This window comes from Eretmochelys imbricata, chromosome 9 (assembly GCF_965152235.1).
Source record: "Eretmochelys imbricata isolate rEreImb1 chromosome 9, rEreImb1.hap1, whole genome shotgun sequence".
NCBI classification, from domain to species: Eukaryota; Metazoa; Chordata; order Testudines; family Cheloniidae; genus Eretmochelys; species Eretmochelys imbricata.
In genome coordinates, this window is record NC_135580.1 from 73,834,096 (window position 1) to 73,855,600 (window position 21,505).

The following is a 21,505-nucleotide window of genomic DNA, read 5'->3' on the forward strand; positions in this document are numbered from 1 at the left end:
CTCCCCCCCCACCGGCAGACACCCAGGGGAGACTTAGAGCAAACAAACAAGAAAAGTACTCTCCCTTCTTTCCTCCCTTATGGGGGAAGGGAACCTGTCGGAAATTTTAAAAAAGCAAGGGGGACCTGGAACTCAGGCAGTCTTCCTGGGTCAGCCCTTTTGGCTTAGTTTACACAGGGTCCACCTCCAGCCCTTACTCTAGGGCAGAGGTGGGCAAACTATGGCCCGCAGGCCACATCCAGCTAGCGGGACCCTCCTTCCTGGCCCCTGAGCTCCTGGGACGCTTGCCCCTTCCCCCGCAGCCTCAGCGCACCGTGCCACTGGCACAACGCTCTGGGTGGCTGGGCAGCACAGTTGCAGAATCGCGGCCTGACCCGGTGCTCTGGGCGGCACGGCTGTGGCACCGCCAGCCACCGGTGCTCCAGGCAGTGCGGTAAGGGGTCGGGGGGGTTGGATAGAGGGCAGGTGAGTTCGGGGGTGTGGTCAAGGGTCAGGGTGGTCAGAGGGCGGGGAACAGGGGGGTTGGATGGGGCAGGGGGGATCAGGGATGGGGGGTCCGGGTGTGGTCAGAGAGCAGGGGGTGGTGGATGGGGCAGGAGTCCCATGGGGGCCGTCAGGGGACAGGGGGGTTGGATGAGGCAGGAGTCCCGGGGGAGCCGTTGGGGGCAAGAGGTGGAGCGGGGGGGTCGGATAGGAGGTGGGGGCCGGGCCACGCCTGGCTGTTTGGGGAGAGACAGCCTCCCCTAACCAGCCCTCCATACAGTTTTGGAAACCCGATGTGGCCCTCAGGCCAAAAAGTTTACCCGCCCCTGCTCTAGGGCGTGCTGCTTGGAGGCTGGTTCATGCAGCTTTGGGAGCAGTGACCCTTGTTGCTGTCTCCTCACTGGGCCTGTTTGGAAGGGAAGGGTGGCTTCCTGTGGAAGGTTTTCCCTTTTAAGCTCCCACCTCCAGACAGAACAAGCTTTGCAGGTTTGCTTTGTTGGCATTGAACAGGCTCAGAGGAACTCCTTAGTCCCCTCTCTGTCAGTGTGTGGGTGTGCCCCTTCATAGTTGGCATGACAGGCAATGGTCTGAGTGCACCAACAGACAACCCATTATTAAGTTTTCTGTAGGCCTCATGTCAAAAGGAGTTTTAAGAAGAATTATAAAGGAGAATAATGAGTTAGTTTTGCAGATGTTTATACAGTGCTTCTCCCAAGCATGGGCAGCAGCATGGGAAAGCACAAAGGTGTCTGAAAATTTAGAAAGTGAGCTATGGAAGCTGACATCATGGGCTCATCAGAGGTGGGAGTCAGTATTTTGATACTGAATGAAAGATAAGTAGGGTGAGGATAGGTCACAAAAGACCATGAAAACGAAGACAAGTTTGATATAATAAAGAGGGAACAAGTAAAGCGATGCAAAGAGAGGGGTGACATGGTTGAAGTGACAGGCTAGAAAAATGATCTTTGAAGCAGCATTCTGAACAGATATCAGCGGGGCAAGATTGCATTTGCCAAGATCAGAGAAAAAGATGTTACAATAATTGAGAGAAGAGACTATGAGAATTTGGACAAGAGTTTTAGCTCTGTAGATAAACAGGAAAGGCTGTATCTTAGAGAAGGTACGCAGAAAGAATATGCAAAACTTAGACATAGCCTGGAGGTGAGTACCTAGAGAGGTCCTAGTTGAAGATACTCTTGTCCATAACCTAGGGATTGAATGGTGGTGATGGAAGGGAGGATTAAGAGCTGTTTTAGCCGATTAGAGTTTGAGCTGACAACTAGATGCATACTAAAAATTTGACAATTGTTAGGTCACTAGTGTGCTAATACCACTACCTATCATGACGACCAATTCTGTCTCATTATTTTCTTGTACTTTCCTGTCTGTTAAACTATTGGGGGAAAGGCCCATATTTATGCATCACCTACTACAATGGGATTCTGATGCATGACTACAGCTCCTAGGTGCTACAATAATATATCTAAATAACAGACATCTTCTCTGACAATGTCCACTTCAGATGCTTCAGAGGAAAGTGTAAGAACCCTTCTGTGGCCAGATCAGAGAATCTGCCTCCCACATTAGGTTTCCAATAATGAGAGACTGGTTTAGGCACTAATGCATAATCTTTAATATCTCTTCCAAAATTATAATTAATTGTAACAACTCTGGATATGATCTATACAAATGTCCAATCCCTTTTGAATATTGCTAAATTCCTAGCCTCAATGATTTCCTATGACAATTTGTTCCACAGTCTAACTATATGTTGTGTAAAGAAAAAAGCACTGGTTTTGAATTTGCCACCTTTTAATTGAATGTCCCCTTGTTCTTGTGTTATGACACAGGGAGAAAAACATTTTTGATCTACATTCTTTATTTTATATACTTTTATCATGTCCTCTCTCAATCTCCCTCCTTTCTAAGTAAATAATCCCAACCTCTTCAATCTCTATTTGTAATTTTTTCATGCCCTTGATCATTTTTCTTGCCTGTCTCTGACCCCCCTCAGTTCTACAGTATCTTTTTGAGCTGGGATGACCAGTACTGCAAAGTATTCCAGACGAGATTGCACCACTGATTTATAGAAAAGGCGTTATATTTTCTGTATTATTCCCTATCCCATTCCTAAGGCATCTTTGTTGCTTTATTGACCACCACTGCACATTGAGGAACTCTTCATTGAGCTGTCTATAACGACACCCAGATTCCTCTTTTGAGCTGATTCAGTTAATTTAGAATCCTGTACGCTGAACAAGTAGTTTAAATTTGCACATTTACCTAGCTTGTTTTAGGTCTCTGAAATTCCTCACCATCTTCTCTGATTAACCTAAATAAGTTGGTGTTGTCTACAAATTTTCTGTCTCACTGCTCAACACTACACACTTTTAAATGCATAGCTTTATTTGATAGCCTCCAATCCTCTGAAACAATGCTGTTTTTAATGAGAGAATTCATATTTTTGTTAGTGGCTCAGCTACTTAATGCTTAAAATTCTGCCGATCATTTGGGTATGGTGATTTGCTGCTTTTTAAATTATCAATTTCCTCCAGACATCTCCTTCTCCCAACATCTCAATCTCCAATAGCACCTCACCTTTATTCCCAGCAAAGAACAAGTCTGGGGTAGGTATCTTCCCAACATTCCTGGTACTGAAGACAGATGCAGAGAAATAATTTACAAAAAGAAAAGGAGTACTTCTTTTTGCGAATACAGACTAACACGGCTGTTACTCTGAAAGAAATAATTTAGCTTCTCAGCGAAGTCTTCATCTTCTTTAATTGCTTCTTTTAGCTCCTGGTGATCCAGCAGACCCATCAATTTTTTTGCAGGCTTTGCCTCCAATGTACTTTAAGAATCTCTTTGTCTGTTCTTAGAAATCCATTTCAGCCCTTCTATTTTCCCATTTATTGCCTGCTGTAATTTGTGTCCTTTCTATTGGTTATTCCTATATTTGCTAGGGTCAGATTTCCAAATTTTGAAGGATTGTGTTTGGTTCAAATAGACTCTCAAATTGTTTCATGTAGCTATATTGCAGGGGTGGCCAAACTTACTGACTCTCCGAGCTGCTACGACAATCTTCAGAAGTTTGAGCGCCAGGTCGTACCTGCAGCCTTGTGGGAGGCGCCTGCTGGGACTCGGGGCTTCAGCCTCATGGGAGGCACCTGCCGGGGTTTGGGACTTCTGGATCTCAAAAAAATATTACCCAATCTTAAATTTGGACTTTATTTGGAAAACATTTTTAAATTTAATTGTTTAAGTTCAAAAAGATGATGGCAACTACAATCCCCTGCTGATGCAATTGATTCAACTCTGAGATATTTCAGCCATCCACCATGTACAGTGGATTTTTAGTCAGGTCAGGGCACAAAGCAATAATCATAAGCTGCCTATATTCATTTCCAATCCCCACGTCCTCTCTCTCATTCACTATCAACGCTCACTTCTAATCTACCCACGATGCCAGCCTCCACTGCCCCTTATTACATTTTCAAACAACCTCCCTGTGCTTTCTCTGTTGCTGCCATATACATGAGAGATGTTCACCATTAACATCCACAAAGCTACCTCATTATTCACCTTCAAGTCCCTTCTCAAATCTCCTTTGCTATAAAGTCTACAAAAAACTTGAGAATTGTTTTAGTGTGTTGAGACTAAAACCTATCAGTGCTGACTCCTTCTACTCTGTCTGTCTGTTGATTTGTCTTATATTTAGACTGTAAACTCCTTGGGGTGGGGATACTCTTTTTGTTCGGTCTGTACAGCACCTAGCACAACAGGGTCCTGATCTATGACTAGGGCTCCTAGATACTATAGTAATACAAATAATAAATAATTTGGCTAGCACCCATTTGGAACATATTACAGAAACTGAGCAGATGTAGTCCAAGTTAGGAACATTTTAAGGATATCAAGACAGGCTAATCTGTGGGCATGGATAGCTGAAATCTTATGACTGAAGTCTCTCTTACTTTTTGAGGATCTCATTTGAAGCTTTGCAAAAATCAGAAGTGCTACGCTGTCATTCCTGAAATTTGTACTTGGGCCAATGACAATACCGATCCTGCTTAGCAATCTGATTCCACAGCATTTTGTGTGCACCACAACTTCAGTATTAGACTAGGTACTTTTTTGCCCACAATGCCATTAATTATACCTTTTAATAGGCAGCTAGAGTCAGACAGCTGCACCTAAGGGAGCTCCCCAGCCAAGACCTCCTGGATCCAGATACTAAGGGAAAATGCAATGGGGCAGTAGACTTCTAGCATACTCCTCTAGTGCCATACTGGACAACTTCCTCCAGAACTGCAGTACCATGGGTAGGACAACTGTCGTAGTGAGGGGCCCCAATACTACCTCTCTGGACACAGAAACTACCTTCACAACCCTGTGTTGCCCATATACTCCACCCTTTCTGAACTTTTGCTGATGGAAGCGTTTGGCTGTAAGGGACTTTGTTGGAGAGCAGGAGGCTTCAGAAGCTCAGTTACTTCACTACTGTCCATTATAGGTGTTTGTTTTAAAAGTAATCATCTAACTCGAGGATAGGTGGTAACCCCTTCTCAAGGATCAGGAGTTATCTCCTAATTACAAAGTTCAGTAACAGCTGAGTTATAAATATACAAATAATCACAGGCAAAAGTCTTAAAAACAACTATAATCAGAAGCTATCAAGTTGTGCAGTACTAAAGAGGGGTTACTTACCAGTAACTTGGGGTATGTCTACACTGCCCACATTACAGCGTGGCCGTGGCAGCACTGTGACGTGGGCAGCGTAGTCATGCTTTATCACCGGGGAGAGCTCTCCCGGCAATAAAAAATAAACATCCCTCATTCGGGGTGGTAGCTTTTATGATAAAGTGCTGTCAATACTGGCACTTTTCTGCGCTAAAACTTTTGTCGCTCAGGGGGGTGTTTTTTCACACTCCTGAATGACTAAAGTTTTAGCGCTGAAAGTGGCAGTGTAGACACAGCCTTGTTCTTCGTGAGTGTTGCCCTGCATATTCCCAGATATGAGGCTGGCCCCTTCTGGTGTTGAGCTGCTAAATCTTCTAGAGAACAGTGCCTGTTGAAGTCCCTTAGCCCTCCTTCTCCCCTTCCTTAGGTTTTAATAATATAGAAGGGGTCAGTGGCTCGAACTGCCCATCAGTTTTTCCCTAATTTCAGAATTCTTGACCAGAGACTCCAAAGAGGTTCAGAAGATGGGTGAGGAGTGTGAATATGTAGCAGCAACACACTTGAAGAACAGCTACTAGTAAGTAACTTTTCTTTTTTTTCTTCTAGTGGCCCCAAGTACAGTACTACCTGTTAGAGATTAGACCAGTACAACTGTTAGGAAGGTTGGCGGAGGAGTTCTAGATGAACAAGGACTGCAAAAACTAAAAAAGCAAGCATGAGTTCTAGATGGAAAGTTAAGAGAGACCTAGAAGCAAGTGCAATTTCACTCCCCCAAGGACAATTTTTTTGTTCAAGCAACAGCTTTACAAATTCCATGAAAGAGACAGGGATGCTACCTCTGGATTAGCTGAATACCTTTTGATAGTTCCAAATGACTGAAGACCAGATGAGTCATAACAAGGATGTAGGAAAGACTTGTGGAAACACAAGCATAATAGAGGCCTGATAAAATCGAAACAGAGATGACCTGAGATTGAAAGTGGGGAGTATGACACTGACCAAATCACATTTCCTATATGGGCTACCGTTTATATAGAGAATTAGTTATTTGGCCTGTATCTCACTAAGATATCTATGGCTAAGATGAATGCCCTATTCACAGATGATACTCTGCAAATAGCAGATGAGAGGTCCCAAGAGTTTTGTGATACAAGACTTGACCCCAAAAGAAAAGAGATACATGCACATGAGGAAAACCCCTCAGTGCAGCCATCAAGCTATCAGTACGTGGAACAACCCATCCATAAACTAGGTTATCTTAAGGCAAATGAAGACTGCTGCCAGAGCTTGTGAGGGTAGAAGCTGAAATCAAAACCCATGCAGCCTGGTGAAATTCAAAATGCAGTTTTTAATGTTCAAGTTGTAACACAGAGCAACATTAAAGAAAAGTTTGTTTGGTTAAAAAAAGCTTCCACTTTTCATTAAGATCCATTAGACTTCTAAAGAACACTCTTATCAAGCATCTCAGCAATCTAGAAGTCGGGCTGTCAAAGTAAGAAGATTCAGGCTCAGAGGGACATTCTTACTCTAACCTGAACACACAAGACCCAGTAAACTGGAAAGTGATGCTAGCATGAGACCTAAGTAGTTTGAAGATAAAACTGCAAAGACCTGGTTACAACTACTGTCAACATCTTGGCTCCATCCCGACTGCCCTGCAGAGAGAGATATCTCACGCCAACAAAATAAGGGAACACGTAGGAATTCCCCATTCCAGTTCAAGATAGGGCAGTCTGCCAATGACACTGGGTCCTGTTTTGATTCAGGATCAACACTGGACATAAGGAGCATTCTCTAATAAACAGTCCTAGTTGGAACTTTCTTCCCTTGCTTAACACGTAAGGCCAGACTAAGACCTAAGAAAGACATTTGTGCTGTTATACAAAACCTCTTTTCCATGAACCTGCTTGGACACTTTCTCTGGCAGATAAGTCTTTGGCCTTGATTAAAGTTTTTCAGGCTACACAAATGGCTCTCACCCCTAGAGCTCTGATGGGGAGATTTCATTTCTCACAGAATCCACAAACCTTGGAAAGTCTGGAAAATAAGGTGAACATTAGAATCCACATTTTGAAATATTACCGTAAATAGTAAGAAAAGTGAGATGGGAATTCTCTGATGGGCACGTTGTTACTTTGCCGTTCTGCATCTTGTATGAACGGAGACATAAGTGACTGAGGTGTAAGAATTGTCAAGAAAGAGTAGTATCTGTAATTAGTCTTATGGAGGCCACAAACAGTGTGGATAGTTATCATCCAGTTACGCTTTTAAGGAACTTGTTGTACAGGGTTCTATTATTTTTTTTACTTTAAAATGTATGTAACACGTCTAGAGTTTGCCCTGTAAAAAGAGGCAATATAAAAACCAAGTGGTTTATTCAAATAAACAGCGCTGGATCTTTGGCATCAAACTATAACAGAAATGTAGGACTGGAAAGGGCCTCGACAAGTCGGCTAGTCCAGTCCCCTGCACTGAAGCAGGACTAAGTATTATCTAGACCATTCCTGACTGCTGTTTGTCTAATCTGTTCTTAAAAACCTCCTATAACGGAGATTTCACAACCTTCCCGAGGTAATCTGTCCCAGTGCTCAACTACCATTACAGTTAGGAAGTTCTTCCTAATGTCCAACCTAAATCACCCTTGCTGCAATTTAAGCCTGTTACTTCTTGTCCTGTCTTCAGTTTAAGGAGAACGATTTATCATCTTCCTCTTTATAACAACCTTTTACATATTCGAATATGCAGGGCATCATCACGTCCCCCTTCAGTCTTATCTGCTCCAGACTAAACAAACCCACTTTTCCCAATCTTTTCTCATATATCATGTTATCTAGACCTTTAATAATTTTTGTTGCTCTTTTCTGGACTTTCTCCAATTTGTCCATACCTTTCCCAAAGTGTGGTGGCCAGAACTGGACATAGGACTCCAGTTGAGGCCTTATCAGTGCTAAGTAGCAAGGAAGAATTATTTCTTGTGTCTTATTTACAACACTCCCGCCAATACAGAATGAGATTTGCTTTTTTTGCGACAGTATTACTTTGTTGACCCATATTTAGGTTTAAAGAAAAGGAGTACTTGTGGCACCTTAGAGACTAACCAGTTTATTTGAGCATGAGCTTTCGTGAGCTACAGCTCACTTCATCAGAGTGAGCTGTAGCTCACGAAAGCTCATGCTCAAATAAACTGGTTAGTCTCTAAGGTGCCACAAGTACTCCTTTTCTTTTTGAGAATACAGACTAACACGGCTGTTACTCTGAAACCTGTCATATTTAGGTTTGTGATCCACTATAAACCCCAGATCCTTTTCTGCAGTATTCCTTCCCAGGCAGAACCAGTGCTAGGCATAAGCAGACTAAGCAATTGCTTAGGGCCCTAAGCAGCTCAAGGGGGTCCCCTATTCACTTTTTATTATGTTTTTTGGGGGAGTATTCCTGTTTAGGACACCCAATGGGCTAGCACCACCTCTGTTTCCAGGCAGTTATTTCCCATTTTTATTTGTGCAACTGATTCTTCCTTCCTAAGTGTAGTACTTTGCCTCTATCCTTATTGAATTTCATATTTATTTCAGACCATTTATCCAGTTTGTCAAGACCATTTTGAATTCTAATCCTCTCCTCCAAAACACAACCCTCTCCCAGCTTAGTGGCATCTGCAAACTTTATAAGCGTACTCCCTATGGCATTATCCAAGTTATTTATGAAGACACTGAACAGAATTGGATCCAGGACATCTCTGCAGGACACTTGATATGCCCTTCCAGTTTGATTGTGAACAATTAATAACTACTCTCTGAGTTTTCCAGAGCACCTTTTCCAACCAGTTTTGCACCCACTTCACAGTAGATTCATTTAGACAATTTTTCTCTAGTTTATTTATGAGAAGGTAATGTGAGATGGTAACGCTTTTGATACTATGGGTATGTCTACACTGGAAACTTCAAAGCGCTGCTGCGGGAACGCTCCCACAGCAGCACTTTGAAGTATGAGAGAGGTCTCCCAGCGCTCCTGGTAATCCACCTCTACAAGAGGATTGGCTCCCAGTGTTTAGAGCCTGTCTACACTAGCGCTTTAAAGCACTTGGACTTGCTGTGCTCAGGGGGGTGATTTTTCACACCCCTGAGCCAGCAAGTTAGAGCGCTATAAAATGTAAGTGTAGACATACCCTACATTTGAGTTACGTTACATCTACAGCTTCCCCCCATCCACAAGGCTTGTTACCCTGCCAAAGAAGGATATTAGGTCGGTTTGACATAATTTGTTCTTGATAAACCCATGTTGACTGACACTTATCACCTTATTATCTTCTATGTGCTTACAAATTGATGGATTACTTGCTCCATTATCTCTTCAGGTACCAAAGTTAAGCTGACTGGTCTATAATTCCCTGGGTTGTCCTTCTTCCTCTTTTTACAGGCAGGTACTATATTTGCCCTTTTGCAGTCCTCTAGGATCTCCTTTATCCTCCATGAGTTCTCAAACATAATCGCTAATGGCTCAGAGATCTCTTCAGCCAGTTCCTTAAGTATTCTAGGATGTATTTCATCACACCCTATGTTGACTTATACTGATCTAAGCATCTTATTGCCACTTGGGTTAAGTACAGAACCACTTAAATTGATGGTTCATCAAGGAGATTGGACCATTGTCCTGCTTATTCTTTGCACTGAACCATTTCAAGCAAGTGGCTCATCAGAGTTAATTGTGCTGGATGCTCAGCACCAGACTTTGTTGACACAGATTAAACCAGGAACTTAACATCACTTACATTGGTACTGGACTACTTCAAGAAAGTGGTTCACTAGTCAATGGTGTAGACACCTGGGTATTGGACTCAGGGCACGGCTACACTTGGAGATGTAGAGCGCTTTGAGTTAAACCAGCAGTAGGGAAAGCACTGCAATCTGTCCACACTGACAGCTACAAGCGCACTGGTGTGGCCACAGAGAGCAGTGCATTGTGGTAGCTATCCCAGCATGCAAGTGGCTTCAACATGCTTTTCAAATGGGTGGGTGGGTGGAGTGTGACAGGGAGTGTGTTGTGTGTATATGGCGGGGGGGGGGGAAGAGAGTGGGTTGGGGGGGCTGAGAACATGTCAGCATGCTGTTTTGTAAGTTCAGACAGCCGCAGGACTCCCCCCCCCCCCTTCTCTCTCTCTCTCACGTACAGCATTCCACAGTAATGGTTGCTTTGTCTTGGGGCAGATAAGCATGCCGGCTGTCAGAAATGGAGCTTTCAAAGGCATATCCGCATTCCTGCGGCGATTCCAAAACAACGAGGAGAGTGGCCACTTGACTTAAGGGGATTATGGGACGCTTCCGGAGGCTGATCAGAGTGCAGTAATGCAACACCTCGTTCACACTGATGCCCGGGCATTTTAGCCAAGGCGCAACAAGTGTTAATCTACTCGACGATGTGGAGTACCAGGAGCGCTCTAGCCGTGGAGTCAGAGCGCTCTACGTGCCTTGCCAGCGTGGACAGGGAATGAGCTAGGGCTCCCGGGGCTGGTTTAATGCACTCTAACTCACAAGTGTAGCCAAGCCCTCAAATGACTCAGACTATTGTGGAAACACTAATGGTACAATGGGCACTGAACCTCTTCATCAAGTGGTTCACTAGAGACCACATTACCAGATCAAAGAAAATGGACTCAGTCAACCTGGATAGATCAGGGGACCTTAATGCAATTTAGAGAGGGCATTAAGCCACTTCTGGTTCACTAGAGCTGACTGTGATGGAACCGTGGCACCAGATTAGGTTGACTTGGAGGGATCCAGGGACTCAGTCCTATGTCAAAAATGCCAAGACCTCAGCACTAAATTGGGTTAACATGGAAGAATCCAGAGACCTTGGTGTCAGATTAAGTAAACCCAGAAAGATCCATGGGCAGCAGTGCTGTGTCTACTGTGGTAGACCGTTGGCACTAAGCTCTATAAGCCAATTAAAAGTGGGGAACTGCATATAGCCCAAGCTGGGCACTGAGCCATGTAGGCTAGCAGACCTCCAAAGTCAAATCTGGACTTACATTTGCCAGACTTATTTGACCAGATGTGAGGAGACTCCCCTTCAGCTGGGTAACACAGCTCTGCTGCTCAAAGCAGGTCCAGATACTTATGCCCAGATGGTAACATGTATTTTCTGTTCTTTTAAATACAGAAATCTGTACTAACTGGCAAACTAACCGGCAAACTAACCAAACCAAAAATAGTATGAAAGGGCCGAAGAAAAAGAATGTCAAAAAGTCTTGAGAACACCACGTGCAATCCGACTTTACTGCACTTTCAGTGGTTAAGAAGGAACTGAGGGCATGGCTACACTTGCAGATGTAGAGCGCTGTGAGTTAAACCCGCCTTCGTAGAGAACAGTACGGAAAGTGCTGTAGTCTGTCCACATTAACAGCTGCAAGCGCACTGGCGTGGCCACATTTGCGGCACTTGCAAGGGCATTGGGAGCAGTGCATTATGGGCATCCATCCCACAAAACACCTCCGCCTATTCTGGTGCTGTGGCTTGTGGGAAGGGGGTGGGGAGTGCGGGGCATTCTGAGTCCTTTCCCAACACCCCGTGATGCATCGGTTCGCATCCCAGCATTCCCTTTGGTTCCGTCCACATTTGGTGCCATCTTTCAACATTTTTTGTACTCTGCGCTCTGTCTTCCCTTTTGGTCCGCGGGAATGGAGCCTGGCCTGCTGAGGAGTATGCTGACTAGTCTCGCCAGCAAGTCACTATTGGCAGTCAAGTTATTCCTTATGATCCAAAGTGACAGGGAGAGCTCCGATGATAATATCAACTAGAGTAACGCATATGACGCTTGCTTGCTTGCGGCATTCACGGACATGCTCACCACCGTGGAACACCACTTTTAGGCTCTGGAAACAAGCACTGAGTGGTGGGATCACATAATCATGCAAGTCTGGGATGACGAGCAGTGGCTGCAGAACTTTCGGATGAGAAAAGCTACTTTCATGGGACTGTGTGAGGAGCTCACCCCCACCCTGCAGTGCAAGGACACGAGATTGAGAGCTGCCCTGATGGTGGAAAAGCGGGTGGCTATTGCAATTTGGAAGCTGGCAACTCCAGACAGCTACCGATCGGTCGCTAACCAGTTTGGCATGAGGAAGTCAACTGTTGGAATCGTGTTGATGCAACTTTGGAAGGCTATTAATCGCATCCTGCTCAGAAGAACCGTGACTCTGGGTAATGTGCATGACATTGTGGCAGGCTTTGCACAAATGGGTTTCCCTAACTGTGGAGGGGGGATAGATAGCTTGCATATTCCAATTCTGGCACCAGCCCACTTAGTCTCAGAGTACATTAATCAGAAGGGGTATTTCTTGATGGTTCTCCAGGCACTTGTGGATCACCATGGGCGTTTCACTGACATTAACGCAGACTGGCCCGGAAAGGTACATAACGCACGCATCTTTCGGAATGCGGGCCTGTTGAGGAAGCTGCAAGCCGGGAATTTTTTCCCAGACCAGAAGATCACCATAGGGGAAGTCGAAATGCCCATTGTGATCCTTGGAGACCCCGCTTACCCTTTAATGCTGTGGCTCATGAAACCCTACACAGGGAGCCTTGACAGCAGCAAGGAGCGGTTCAACAACAGGCTGAGCTGGTGCAGAATGACTGTGGTGTGCTTTTGGCCATTTAAAGGGCCGCTGGCGCTCTCTGTATGGGAAGCTGGATCTGGCCGATGACATCATCCCCGCGGTTATAGCTGCATGCTGTACTCTCCATAACATTTGTAAAGGGAAGGGTGAAAGATACACTCAGGCATGGAACTCAGAGGTTCAACACCTGGAGGCTGAATTTGAACAGCCAGAGAGCAGGGCTATTAGAGGGGCCCAGCATGGGGCTGCAAGGATTAGGGATGCCTGGAGGGAGCAATTTGAGGCTGAAAGCCACCAGTAATGTCTGGTGCCCTGCACAGGAGTGAAGTGCAGCGGTTCCAATATTAGTAGGAATCTGTGTTTGCTACGCTGACTTGCAGTGCCTGTTTCTTTCCTGGGCTAAGGTATCTTTTACTTTATGCAATAATAAAGAATGTTTTCAAAGCCAAAAAATCCATTTATTGAAAAGAAAATCCATTTATTGAAAAGAGACACAACTGCTTGGGAAACAGAAAAGGCAAAGGGGTGTGGAACGGTACAATCACAGATTTGCGTATGTCCTGTCTGGAGTGCTGTGCAATGAGTGCTGCACTTCAGGATGGCTATACTGCATGGTGATAGGGGTTGAGCGCAGTGGGTAAGGTTCGTAGTTTTCAGGGCTGGGTGGTGAAGCTACAGGTGTTGGAGGCAGCTGGTGGCGGTAAGAACCCGGATGTTGGGGAAAGTGGGTTGGAAGTGACATGGGGGCACAAGGGAAAGAATTTTGGGACAACGGCTGCAGGGGGGTGGGGGGGGCGCGGTAGTGCTCCGCCTGCTTTGCTACAAGTGCCTGTATCGACTCCGCTTGGAGCTCCGTGATGCTTAGCAGCCGCTCCATGATGCTTAGCAGCTGCTCCGTTCTTTGGTGCCGGCGAGCCGCATTCTGCTGGCGGACCCTCCTTTCACTCTCCCGCCACTCCTGCACTTTTTGATTTTCATTACTTGAATGCTGCATTACTTCATGCAACATGTCTTCCTTGCTTCTACGTGGCCTCTTTCTGATTCTTTACAGAGCCTTTCAGACGGTGATAACACAGATGGCCGAGAACTTCTGGCTTGAGAAAAGCTCCTGGCTGCATGCATCTAGGGATTCCAGGGTGTCTTCCTCTGCCTCAGCACTCTCGCTCCCGCTTTGTTACTCCTCCTGCCTTGTTGCTCTGGGCTCTGAAGTGTCCATGGTGGTCCCCAGAGTGGAGGTGGGGTCACCCGCAAGTATCGCATCCCGCTCTTTGGAAAAATGGCAGGTCGTGGGGGCAGCACCGGAGCGGCGGTTTGCCTTGCGGGCTTTGTGGTAGGCATTCCGCAGCTCCTTCACTTTAATCCTGCACTGCAGTGCGTCCTGGTTGTGGCCCCTTTCCATCATGTCCCTGGATATCTGCCTGAAGGGATCGTAATTCCTACAGCTGGAGCGCAGCTGGGACTGGACAACTTCCTCCCCACAAACACTGATGAGGTCCAGCAACTCGCCATTGCTCTATACTGGGGCTCGCCTGGCGCGGAGGCATGGTCACCTGGAAAGATTTGCTGACAGCACTCCACGCCTGGCTGAGCAAACAGGAAGGGATTTTTCAAAATTCCCAGAGAATTTAAAGGGCGGGTCTGATGGTTGGTCACCTGAGGGCAGGGCAGTAGAGTTCAAAGTGATGACCAGAGTGCCTAGCACAGGCATTGTGGGACACTTCTGGAGGCCAATCAGAGTGCACTATAGGACCAGGGCGTCCACACTGGTGCAGTGGCGCTCCAGCGGGGACACAGCAAACATTATTCCACTCGCCAAGGTGGAGTACCAGCAGCGCTGTAGCTGCAGAGTCAGAGCGCTCTACATGCCTTGCCAGTGTGGATGGGTAGTGAGCTAGTGCGCCCGGGGCTTCTTTATAGCACTGTAACTCGCAAGTGTAGCCAAGGTCTGAGGGGTGACTAAGGCCCATACTGGTGAAGAGCGAGGGAGGAATAAGTGGCCCCATAGAGAGTGTTTACCAGAAGATTCTGCAGCTCAACCCCAGGAGGCACCAATCCCACACGTGGGAATATGCAGAGGCCAATTGAATATAATCATATCACTTGAACAATGTCACCCATATCCTCTCTCTCCCTTATCACTCCTACTGTTTGTTCAAATCAACTTGTTGCATGTGGTCTTAAATTTAGATTATAAGGTCTCAGACGCACAGACATTCTTGTATTCTGTTTGTACAACTTCTAGCACACGGGATGCCAATCCTGACTGGGAACTTTAGGTGTATAATAGAAATAATATTTTGATAGGCCCACAATCAGTGCTTGAATTTTGGGGGAATTTTAGAGGGGCCCTTAATGAAAGACGGGAACTATTTTTAGAAGAAAGGCTCAAGTTCCTGTAGCAAAGAATAATGGCCTTTGAGAATTTGCTCTGATCCTACCCTGGATTTCTTGCTCATTAGAATGGATACCATCATTTTTTATTTAAATTGTGGAACAAAACATCTACAATCTCAGCAGAAGCTACCCCCCCCCCCACACACACACAAAAAGAAATGCTACCCTCAAGTTACAACCTACCCATATCCCCCCAAAAGCGACAGTCAACTCCCCCAGGATTAAAGGCTTTCCCCCAAATATATTCAGAAAAGGGGTGGGTCTCTCAAGTCAAAGAAGGGTATTTTTATCATGCCCAAAGCTTGCTAAACTTTATGTAGGAAAAACAAGGTCCCTGACAGAAGAGCTTCCCATCTAAATTGACAGAGACACAGATGAAGGCTCGGGGAGAGGGATGCAGCCAAGGGAATGATCAGGGACACTCGTTCCCAGCTTGTTTAACTCCACTTTCAATGAATGTGTTTTGGGTTTTTTATTGACAAAATAGCAAAAAGTTGTGTGCCAGTATTGACAAAATAGCAAAAAGTTGTGTGCCAGTATTAACATTTGAACTGATGCCCCCTCCCACCTGTAGCTTTTGGGCTGTTTTGTCTTTTGAGGAGGGGGTATAACACTTCTCTTTTGCTTTTATTTATTTTTGTATTCATGTCACACACCTTCCCCCAGCCTAGAAAAAGGTGTGCATGTTTGCGAAGGGGTGTATTGCAGAGGATCCTTCCTAAACACTCCAATGCCTAGTAAGGACAAGGAAGGAAGGTATTTCTAGAAGTCTCTCCCCACTTCCCTGATCAGAAGTGAGGGGGAATATTCCAGGGGTCTCCCCATACATCCCCCCTTCCAAGACGAGAGATGAGGGGGGATACTCAAGGGGCTCAACATACTTCCCATCAACACCCATCACCATGAGCTCTCCTGAGGCTGGGGGAGAATTTCCATAGCTTCCCCAAATGACCACTCCAGTGAAAAGGGGCCTCCTTATAGGGAACACACACATTTACCTCCTTTTGGAATCCCCTCCACCCCACAGGCAGCAGGCCATGCCTCCCATCCCATTCCCTGTGCAGAGGGAGAAGGGGAGGGAGGGGGGGGAGAGAACAATATTGCCTGGACCAGTTACCTCAGGAATCAGGAGTTGAAGTCGCTTGTTTCAGCTTCAATCCTTCCCACCCTCACCCCCTACCAATCACAGATGAGAGGAAAGAACACCCTGCAGCAATGGTGCCAATTCAGATTTGCCCCCTCTCTTACCCACACACTGCATGAGCCAGTGACACCAGAAGTTGAGCTCTTGGCAGACTCACCTGCAGTCCACCATACAGAAACAGACTCCGGTGCGCCAGGCTGCAACACCATTTGGCCTGGCCACCCCTTCATCTAGCAGGAGGGGCAGCTGGGCCAAATTTGAGTGGTACTGTGACCCCATGTGCCCAATCTCAACACCACTGACAAAAACTTGGCCAGGCCGCCCCTCCATCTGTTCAAAGGTGCAGATGGGTCAAATTTCAGTGGCATTGCAAGCACACAACTGGAGTGATGCTTCAGACCACTCTGGAATCAGCTGTACTGATTCAGTTTAAAAGTGATCTGGCCACACATTCCCTCCCATTGAACTCTGAGCAAGAGCAAAAGCCTTGGGTGTGAGGGGGAATTCAATGTCCTCAGCCTCCCCTCACTGGCAGCAGTGTAGCTTTATCCTGGATTTCAAGTGTCAGGGTGGTTCTTCAGCAACACTAGACCCAGGTGAGAAATAAGGGGACCAAAACACAGCACCCTGATGCCTTATAATTAAACACAACTAAGGCAGGCCCTAAAATTAGTAAGGGGGCCTGGCCCCATAACTCCCCCCACCCAGATTCCTAGCACCACTGACAATACTATCAAAAATTAAAAGTCACAGAGTCTCCATGGAAAAATTAAAATATTTATGCATCAAGCATCCAATCCTGAAATCAATTCACACTACAACTTCTCCTGACTTCAGTGGTAATTCTGAATGTTATAACTGCAGGATTAGGTCCTTTAGTTATTATCTAACTAAAAAAACATATGGAATCTTACACCTCCCAGTTTTTGACTGAAAAAAAATTGTCAAATTAAGTTACAGCCATACAATCTATTTTTATGACAGACGCTACAGTATATACTTGCTGTAACTAAATCAGATTTAATTCTAGACTATAAATGGCAATTGGCATTTGCCAATGGAATGGCAATGACAATAAATATAATATCCTGCAATTTCCTGACCACACTTTTCCATTCCTCGCCCCCCCCCCCCGCCCTTTCTGAAAAGTTTTAGATGAAAAATCATCAATTACCTTAAATTACAGCTGACTAGATTATAGGGAAGGTGCTTAAAAACAAACACACATACATAAACTTCCCAAGTACAAATACTGCCTAGAACTAGGTTAGGTAATGAAACGAAGACAAATCAGAAGACAATCCAGGCTAGACAAACTAATTTCCAATCCTGTTAATAGTTGGGAAAGATTAAGAATAGTAAGATTTAGATTCCAGTGAAACAACTGATGACACTCAGGCCTTACGTATGTTGGTATTTTGCTCCAGTTTCAACAGTTAGTGTCCAGCCAACAATGTGGCTGCACTAGTACTAATTGTATACAAGCTGTGATTTGCACCAATGTGCACTGTGAAAGAGTTTAAGCTGGTGCAAATTACAGTTTTCCTTATCTTCCCTTGGAGGCTTTCACTGGCACAACTACAACATCAACTGTTGAAACTGGAGCAATTTCCAAAACAGACGATCTATACTTAAAATGTTAAAGTGGTGCAGCTGAACTGCTGTAGCACTTCAGCGTAGACCACTGGTTCTCAACTCGCAGGCGGCCCAATTAGCACACAGCTGCGGCCCAGCTCAGCTGTGTGCTAAAGGCCAGGTTCCAGGTCACAGGTAATAAACAAAAATTCATGGCCGGTGACTTGTCCATAACTTTTACCATATATATATATATATATATATATATATATATACACACACACACACACACACACCCCACCTGACTAAAACTTAGCACTTCCTGAGGCCCTGGGCGCTGCCGCTCCGGGTGGCCCCAAGATACCGCTGCTGTGGGGGTCTGGGGGCTGACAACTGCACTGGCCATAGGGACTTACTGACCCCCGCCACCCCTGCTCCGAGGCCTTGGGGCTAGCTGCTCGGGCACTCCCTGGGGCCAGCTGCCCCAGGAACACTGCTCGGTTGCTTCCCCCTGTCCAGCCGCCCAAGCAGCAGCTGGCCCTGGGAAGGCTACTCAGGTATTCCCAAGGCCAGCTGCCCAAGGAGCGGCTGGTGTGGCTGCCCCCTGGGATGGCTCCAGCTGCACCCAGTGCAGCTGACTGCGGGGTGCCCGAGCAGCTGGCCCTGGGGCTAGCTGCTCTAGGATCAGCCACACCAGCTGCGAAAGTCATGGAGATCGTGGAACCATGACTTTGATGATCTTCATGACTGAACTGCAGCTTTAGTCGTGACTCCTCAGGGGGTTGCAAGGTTATTACGTGGGGGGTCACGAGCTGTCAGCCTCTACCCTCAACCCCTGCTTTGCCTCCAGCATTTATAACAGCATTAAATATACAAAAATGTGTTTTTAATTTTAATATAAGGGGGGGATCGCACTCACTGGCTTGCTGTGTGAAAGGGGTCACCACTACAAGTTTGAGAACCCCTGCTCTAACACACATTCCAAACTCATTTTCTTTTTTCCTTGTGCGTACTGTAGACATCTACAACATGGCAACATATTAAGAAAATGTAAATGTAGCAAGAACTAACTTGTCTAGACAAAAAGCCAGCAAAGGAAAGTCTAAACTAGAAAATAATGCATAGCTTAATATCAACCTTACCCAGGAATGTACAGTGTAGTATAAAAATTAGTATTGGATATAATATAGTATGTAATATCAGCCTGCAAAATAGTAATGAAAATTTACCAGTTAGGTATGAAATCTATTTCCCTCACCTTCATTTACCATAACAAAATCAGAAAAAAAATACTGTATTGTCCATTCAAATTAAAAAATTGCCCACCCTGGGCAAGAAATACTAGAAATTTAATTTTAGGTCTACATATAGTTCCTGAATATTTTAAATATATATGACAACTAAAGAAATAATAAAACTTCAGACCATGACAGAGCACCGTGTAACTGCTGAAAACCAGAAAGCTGTGTGCATATGCACAAAAGAAGGCAGGCATGTTCATAAAACAATCCACAATTACAGATGGGATTGAACGTGAGAGTACCAGGAGGACATAAAAGTGCACACGTGAAAATAACAGAAAGGAGTATGCCTGCTAAACACTGGCAGGGCATGTGCCTAGGCACCAGAATGACAGAGGTATGTGTGCTAACTACTGGCAAGGCCTGCGCATGAACACCTCAAAGACGAGTCACCAGTGTGTGGTCAGAGGACTGGCACGGGTGCGCGGTGGGCACTAGCAATGGCGCATGCATGTGCATCCCAGACAACAGTGGGCGCGCTGAACAGCGGCAGCGCGTGAGACGAACTGCGAGGGGACCGCAGCCACGGACCGGAGTGCGCGCGCAGAGGGCTGGCGCACACCCTGCCGCAATAATAGATGGACAGCGCAGAGGGGACCTGTCCACAGCTCTCGCCCCTGGACCCCGGCACGTTATTAGCCAACAGCAGACATTCAGAATGGAAACTGCAGCCCCGGCTCGCGAGCGTGCAGGCGCGCGACGCACTCTGCGCGAGGCTGTGCCAGTGCGGCTACACGCAGGGCGCCAGCGCCCCCTGCCGTGCTCGGGAAGGGGGGGAGGGGGGCGAGCGCAAAGCCGTGAAGACAAAGGAGCTCGTGATGACTCAGGGCTGCAGCTCGGCAGGCACCGCACCGCCCCAGCCACACTCCCCCTTGCGCCGCAGGGGACGGGGCAGCGCTCCCCAGGCCCGGGCCGAGCCCCACGCGCCCGGGCCGCCAGGCCCACTCCTCCCCTGCAGCGCCGAGAGGCTCCGAGCCCCGGCGGCTGCGGGACCGGAGCCGCCGCCACTCAGCCCCCAGCCCAGGGTGCGGGGAGGATGGGCAGGCAGAGCCCACCCCGGGGCGCGCGCGAAGCCTCTCCCGCCCTGGCCGCCGACATCTTGTTTTCCGCCATTTTATGGCTGCCCGAGAGGCCGCTCGGCGGCGGGATCCGGGCCCTGCTCCGGCCCAGCTGAGGAACAGCCACCGGCGGGTGGAGCCCACACGCCTAGAGCGAGGAGGCAGCGGTCAAGCCCGGCGGCGGTGGCGGCGAAACGCACAGGCCCCGGGCGCGGCCTGCGCTAAGGCCTAGCCGCCTCCATTGTTCCCAGCCCCCGCCGGCCCAGCTCTCGCACCTCCGCTCACCTGTGCGGGTCCCTGCGCCGCGCCGCGGGGTCGGGTCCGGCTGAGGGTCGGGCGGGCCGCACGACTCCGCCGCCGCCGGGGCCTTGCATTCGGGGCCGCCAGGTCCGGGGCCTGCACCAATCACAGGCGCTGGGCTAGGAAACGGGGCGCGAGCGCGCGCGGCCTTCTCCCCCTCCCCCCACCGGCTTCGCGACCAGCCCTGCCGCTGTTGCCGCACGTCACTGGGAGCCGGAGCGTGCCCCAGAGCTGCGAGCATGCGCAGCAACCGCGGCTGAAGTCGCTGCCCTTACTTTGCTCTCAAACGTGCCCCGGGAGCAAAGCGGGGAGCTGGAGGCCGCCGGGGAGAAAGGGTAGTTGGGGCGGAGGGGTCAAACGGAGAGAAGGCAGGAGAGGATAAATGGGAGAGGCCAGGAAAGGGGCGAGAGCGGAGGGCAAAGTGAAAGGGCCAATGCAGAGCAGGCTTGGGGTCGTGGGTGGATAGTGTGGCTCTGTGCTGCCCCCCACAGGGATGTGGTATTACAGCTACAGCCATACACACACGCACCCACAGAGGGGTATCAGAGATGCATTTTTATGGCCTGGAGGCTGCATGCACATGCTGCAGCACCTCAGCTTTTGTTGGGTAACTCAAGTTTCCAAATCTCTGCAAACAAATGGGAGTCTATGTGTGACTTCAGTGATGTCTGCTTGACAATGCAAACAACGTGAAATAGCATCTCAGAGTCTGTGTGAACTTCCCTGATCCTTATTCATTTTACCATAGTGTCATCTCTAGCGCCTAGTAATGGCACTTCCTCGTCAACGCTAAGTAGCCTTTTGGTGATCATTTTAACAAACGGAACAAAAAATGTAACAAAAGTGAAGCACACGTGTAATTGCTGCAAAGAAGGAAACAGATAAAAGAACAAAGGTAAATTTAACAAGAAAAAATGAGGAGTACTTGAGGCACCTTAGAGACTGACATTTATTTGAGCAT

General features: G+C 47.2%; 1 protein-coding gene across 13 annotated transcripts in view; it reads right to left on the reverse strand.

The window, feature by feature from the left end:
- Nucleotides 1–20,877, reverse strand: part of ZNF711 (zinc finger protein 711) — a 78,288-nt gene extending 57,411 nt beyond the window's left edge. For 8 of the 13 annotated variants that reach the window (XM_077827164.1, XM_077827157.1, XM_077827161.1 and 5 more), the window contains exon 1: nt 20,530–20,876. The gene's annotated coding sequence lies outside the window, so the exon portion shown is untranslated. Of the gene's footprint in view, nt 1–6,018; nt 6,077–20,519 lie in introns of all 13 variants that reach the window. The other 5 variants (XM_077827147.1, XM_077827156.1, XM_077827146.1 and 2 more) reach the window with 5 other exon arrangements.
- Between the last annotated feature and the right edge of the window lie 628 nt (nt 20,878–21,505).